This window comes from Pteropus vampyrus, unplaced genomic scaffold, assembly GCF_000151845.1.
Source record: "Pteropus vampyrus isolate Shadow unplaced genomic scaffold, Pvam_2.0 Scaffold269, whole genome shotgun sequence".
NCBI classification, from domain to species: domain Eukaryota; kingdom Metazoa; phylum Chordata; class Mammalia; order Chiroptera; family Pteropodidae; genus Pteropus; species Pteropus vampyrus.
The window spans coordinates 751,849-758,403 of record NW_011889050.1 but is presented as its reverse complement, the minus strand read 5'-3'; the positions used below and the strand labels follow the sequence as shown (position 1 = coordinate 758,403).

General features: G+C 36.4%; 1 pseudogene; it reads left to right on the top strand.

The window, feature by feature from the left end:
* Positions 1-5,765: 5,765 nt before the first annotated feature.
* Positions 5,766-6,173, top strand: LOC105302325 (annotated as a pseudogene).
* The last annotated feature ends 382 nt before the right edge of the window (positions 6,174-6,555 follow it).

The window sequence follows — 6,555 nt, the reverse complement described above, 5'->3', positions numbered from 1 at the left end:
AGCTTTTCCTACCATTGTATCCATTTATAGTTCTGATTATCTTTTTCAGTGATTTTGGGGGAATTTATATTTGGAAAAGCAGTACTATTGGAGTACAGATTTAAGAAAATTGGTAAAGGGGAAAATTAAAAGCAATGTTGGTATTGCTAACTAGAATTTTTTCAGTTGCAGTTTAAGAAAGTTCAACAAATGGCATTTATTAATCGGTAATTGATTTTTTTCATATTTTATTAGACTTAACCAATCAGACCTTCTGATCAGTGGTGTTCACCAGAGTGATATAATTTAGCTCCAAACAAATAAACTTTATTTTCATGTATACAACCATTTTTGTTTCTCTAAATATTGAAAATAAATAAGGACCTCCATTTCTAGTTCTTTTGGGGGGGGATTTTTTGTTTGTTTGTTTGTTTTCGTAGATTCTCCTAGAAGTATAGGTCTTCTGGGATGGGAACCAGTTAGAATCAGTCTAGATCAGGATTTCTCAACCTCTGCACTATTAACACTTTTTAGCCATATAATTCCTTGTTTTGCAGCACTGCTGTGCATTGTAGTATGTTCAGCAGCATCCTTGGCTTCTACTGGCCAGCAGCAACCCCTTCCTCCCTAATTGTGACAACCAAAAATGTCTCCAGACATTACAGATGTCCCCTGGGAGGCAAAATCGTTTCACATTGAGAACCACTGGTCAGCCTTGATTCCTGTCCTTGCCTCCATCAGGAAGACCTATTTACCATACTTCTGAAGTATATTCCAAATTGCATTACTTCATACCTCTACTACTCCCAAGTTACCACCGCCTCAATCCAGGACCGTTAGAGTAATATTCTAGTGGTTTTTCTGCTTCCACTCTTACATCTCTATAATTTACCTTTAAAAATTATGAAATTATGTTAAGTGTATACTACACATGTGAAGTCTCAGAGGTAACAACCACCCATGCATCCACTCTCTAGAAATGTTCTCCAAGGAATAGACTGTTATTAGTACTTCTGCAGCTCAAGGTGCTGCTACCTGATTGTATTATAGTTCTTTCATTTTGTGGCTGCTTGAGTGATTTCTTTAAAATGTAAATCAGATCATCTCACCATATCTTTTACTTTAAATCCTATCTCCTGGAGTCAGTGACCTACGGGCTCCGGTAACCAGGTCTCTCTCTCTATACACATCTCCCTCTCTACACTCCTCCGTCTCATTCCACTTCCAGCTATTTGTCTACCTTGCTATCCAAGATCTTTCCTACCTTTAGAATTTTATACCTGCTTTTTCCTCTGCCTTTATAGACCTTCACATGAGTGATTTGTCCTCGTTCAGGTCTCAGTTCAGATGTAATGTCACCTCCTTAGACCATCTCTGACCTCTGGTTGTGCCATTCTGCAACCATTCTAACTCATTACCATGTTCTCTTTAGAGCATTTATCTAAAATTATATTCTGTGTTTACTTATTTATTCTCTGTTCCATTAGAATGTAAACTGGAGAGCAAGGACCTTATCTAACTCTACCATTGACCAGACCCTAAAACAGAGTCTTAGCATCCTAGATATTTGTTGAATGAATGAATATTGAAAACATCTGCCTCAATATTTTAGTTGTTTTTGTGACACTGGGCACGTGACTTAGTAGTCTCTGTGTATCAGATATCTACATTATGATCATGACCTGCCTTACTATCTTCAGATGAGATATCTCTGTGAACATTTCAGAAACTGTAAAGTGTTATGCAAATGGAATTGGTATTATTAAACATATAATTTGGCTTCTGGTATATCATAATTGGGAAATGCTATGTTGAAAATTTGGGATTTTGAAAGCATCTGTCTCAAAAACTGACCTCTACCCAGTTCTTGAGTGATTTTAGCTAATTCTACAGCATGTATTCCAATAACTAACAGTAAAGCTAATATGTAATGCTTCCGCATATAATATAAAATGAAACTGTAGAATATACATATAATATATATGGTTTTATAATTTACTTTAAATTGGTCCTATACTTATTCCGAATGTGTTTCCAAAGCTGTGTCAGCAGCTACCTCCAAAACTCATTTTGCATGTTGCCTCAAGACCAAAATGTCTAAAATAAATTAATATATTTAAAATACATATATATATGAATTTAATGCCTTAGATGGGCATCACTTGCCAATTCTCCCCAGTCCTCACCTCCCATTATATTATTATCTGGCCCAATAAATGTTTGTATTCTTTATTTTGTCCCTCTAAGACAAGAGGGACAAAGATTGTATTCAGTATTTATGCTAGCATGCACATCGGCACTGCTAATCTTCCAGACTCTTAAAATCCTGTCTGTCCATCATCCCCCTTCCCATTGTGAAGATGACCGTACATTCCATTTAGTGGATGTGTGTGTGTGTGTGTGTGTGTGTGTGTGTGTGTGTGTGTGCGCGTGTGCGTGCGTGCACGCGACAGTCTTCTATTTTGGGAGTTTAGAATAGCTCTCTATCTTTCCTAATTTTTTCATTAAATAATTTTGTGTTATGCCTATTATTGTCATTAACATCATCTGTCTCTATGTCTAATTGTTATTCAGTGTCCAACAAAAGCAGGTAACTTATTCTGTGACCAAATATAATTTATACTCAAATAAATGCGGATAGTAAATATTCATATTGAAGAATTCACAAGCTTCCTAGTAGAGAAAAAAATGCAACCCAAAATAGGTTTAAGGCATTATTATAATGCTATTAAATTGATTATAAAAATTAAAAGAGTAATATTCTGTAATTATAAGGAAACACTTACATATTACTTAGTAGATGCAAATTGGTTGGATAAGTAACTTGAAAATGTGATCACATAATTCTATTTAAGAAATATACTCCCAAGGAAATAAATAAACAAATAAGAGATACAAACATTTTCCTACTAGTGCCTTTTATAAGACAGAGAAAAAAGTTAAAACAAACCCCAATGACAAAAACAATTGAGTCAACTAAGAAAAGTCTTTTTAATTAACAAGATAGAAAAGTATAAATTTTCCAAATAACAATTATGTAGATTATGATCACTATATAAGGAGCATGTGGGAGATAGGATAAGTGGAAAAAACAAAATGAAATAGGAAATAGGTACACACTACTTTCATATAAATAAAAGATTGCGTGTAATCGAAAAATCAAGAGAACATACAGAGGTGCAAAGATTTGGGTTTGAAGTTCATACATGGCACAAGCAAACAATTTTAAAGGGAAAAGTGGAATTGGGTTAGTGAGGTAGATAAACACGTCTGATAGCATTTTTATCATACATTAGATGAGGGGACAATAAGACAGAATATGCATAGGGAAAAGTATTCATAAGCATGGAGGTGTGCGGAGGGGTTTTAGGGAACATGGGTATTCCCAAAACGTCTAAAAGCTGATAGTTACTGTTATTTATATAGACTAGGCATGAGCTTTGCTGGTGGATTAAATTTCTTTAAGGCATATTTGGAGAATTGATCAAAAGTTGCAAGGAAGTCCCATGCTGGATCTCATGTAGGGAATAGGTGGTGTGTTGATTCAGGCCCAGCTTTGTAACGCTACCTCTCAGGCCAGGCTGGAGAAAGGCTTGATCCTTGCTGTGATATTTCAGACAGTGAATTACTTGTCCTTTGTCAAACATGAGATCGCTGATGTGTCCTTGGGAATGCCAACTCTGTAAACACCAGGCCTATTTTTCCAGTCAAGACAACTGAACCCATGGGTTGTTTACTAAATGGGTTGTTAGTGACTTTATGGGATGGCATACCATACCATACAATATGGGGTAAGTAGAGTAGTTTTCAGGATTCTCCAACCACTAGTAACAAATATGATAGTAATGTTTTCTAAGAAGAAGGGTTAGGAGACAGAAGAAAGAAAAGATGCATTTTATTATTTAACCATTAATTAATCTTTTTAAACAAATAAGCACTACTGGTTAATTTTGATAATTTTCCCAGGATAAAACGTAAACATGGAGATCCACTCTCAAGAATGTTCTCATTGAAACATGGTAATCAGTTCGATTTTTCTATTGGAGCAATGCAAGGCAGATGTATATCCTAACTATACATTATCTCCCTTCAACGTCAATTCAATCTCATGAAGGATCACCTATTACTATTCCCATTTTCAAGGAGAGAAAACTGAAGCTTAGAAAATGTTACTGCCCAGTGTCATGGCTTTCAGTGAGAGCTCCAGATTTTAAACCCTGCTCTGTCTGCTTTTCGTTAATGCACTGGTAGTTTCTGTAAAAATTGCTGATGTCACAGACATGAGGCAACAGTGAATTCTGCCACTGGCAGGCGAATGCCAAAAAGAAGTCTCAGAAAACTACAGAGGAGAGGCGACATTTGAACTGTGCCCTGGATAAGTTGCAGTGTGTCAAGAAGACCAAAGGGAAGGGTGGTTTAAGTAGAGGAAATGGCCTGAGCAAAGGCATGGGAATATAGGGTTTGGCTGAGAAGTGGTACAGAAAGTGAGCGGGTTTGCTTTGAAACAACAGGTTTTGTTCCAGAAAAACTTGCTGAACACCCACAATGTCCTCTCTGTAGTACATGACTACCGGTACCCAGACCAACCAAAGATAAAAATAATATAAACGAATACACTAAAGCTTGAACCATAGCACCCTCATCATGTAAAACAACTATGAAATCTCTTTATTTGTACTTTAATTATTCCTACGTGTATTTCTAATCAAGCCAACCCACTTGTAAACAGACTTCTCAGGAACAGTGAATGGTGCTACCACAATTTCCACAGTGCATAACCTGCACGGCTGCTCCTGCCCATTCTGATTGCAGTTAGTGTTACGTGTGGAGGTCGAACATCTTTGCTGGCTCTGCGATGCTTTGCTGTAAAATTTCTAGAGTTCTCTAATGTCTCTATTCCTAAGAAATACAAGGAAATATTCCACTTCTCAGGACAATCTGAAGCTATCCTACCACACTTTAAGTACACTGCTATCGATTATTTAATTCATAAAGTAATTTGTTTAATAAACCTTATTTGAGTAATAGCTACAATCATGTGCCACATAATGACATTTTGGTCATCAACAGACTGCATGGTGGTCCCATAAGATTATAATGGAGCTGAACAATTCCTGTCACCTAGCGACATCATAGCCATCCTAACGTTGTGGTGCAATGCATTACTCACGTGTTTGTGGTGATGCTGATATAAACAAACCTACTGCACTGCCAGTTGTAATAAAGTGCATAACTTGGTGCAGCTACTATGGAAAACAGTATGAAGATTTTTCAAAAAATACAACTATCTTATGACTCAGCAATACCACTTCTGGTCATTTATCCAAAGAAAATAAAAGCACTAATTAAAGAAAATATAGGCACCCCTGTGTTCACTGCAGCATTAATTACAATAGCCGAGCTATGGAAGTAACTTAGGTATCCATCAATAGATAAATGGATAAAAAAGAGCTGGTACATATACACAATGAAATATAACTCAGCCATAAAAAGGTGGAATCTCATCACTCACAACAACGTGGATGGACCTAGAGGATTTTTTGCTAAGTCAGACAGAGAAAGACAAATACCATATGATTTCACTTATAAGCAGAATCTAAAACCAAAACAAAACAAATGAACAAACAAAACAAAATATAAACAGACCCATAGATATAGAGAACAAGTTGATGGATGCTAAAGGAGAGGAGTTGGGGAGCTGGGTGAAGAGGAAAAATAATTTTTAAACTAATTAATTAATAAATTTTTAAAAGTCTAGTTAGATTTCCTCTTTCACCAGAGACACACCACGATGGGCTGCATTTGCACCAAGACTGTGAAGGAGGCAGCCTGGGTCATCATCGAGAAGTGCTCTACACGTGCCTGGGCAACGACTTCCACACCAACAAGAAGGTGTGCGAGGCAATTGCCATTGTACCCAGCAGGAAGCTCTGCACAAAGTAGAAAGCTATGTCACTCGTCTGATGAGGCAGGTTCTGAGAGGCCCTGTGAGAGTTATCTCCATCGAGCTGCAGGAAGAGGAGAGAGAAAGGAGAGGTAATTCTGTTCTTGAGGTTTCAGCCCAAGATCAGCAGATCACTGAAGTCGGTCCTGACACTAAGGAAATGCTGAAGTCCTTGAACTTTGCAGTTCAACTGCATGTCACTCAGCCTACAGTTAAGATGTATTTCAAAACACCATGTGGAATCATTTGAATCTTTCTATTGTGCTATAATATTTTCAATAAACCAGGGACAACCTTAAAAAAAAGTCTAGTTAATGTCCATTACCATACATAGGAAAAAAATTGCTACTTCATATTTTTGCTAAAACTATTTTTTTAATATAGCATGCAATTATGTACAATGTATAATATTTGATAATGATAATAAATGATTGTTATTGGTTTATGTATTTACTCTTATATATTATACTCTTGATCATTATTTTAGAGTGTACTTTTTCTACTTATAAGAAAACAAAGTTTGCTGTAAAATAGTATGCCGTGTTATGCCTGCAGCAACCTCTTACATGTTATGTTTACTGTGTCTCTCGATTGCATCATTTTCTCTAGTGCTTGATTTAATCTCACGTTGT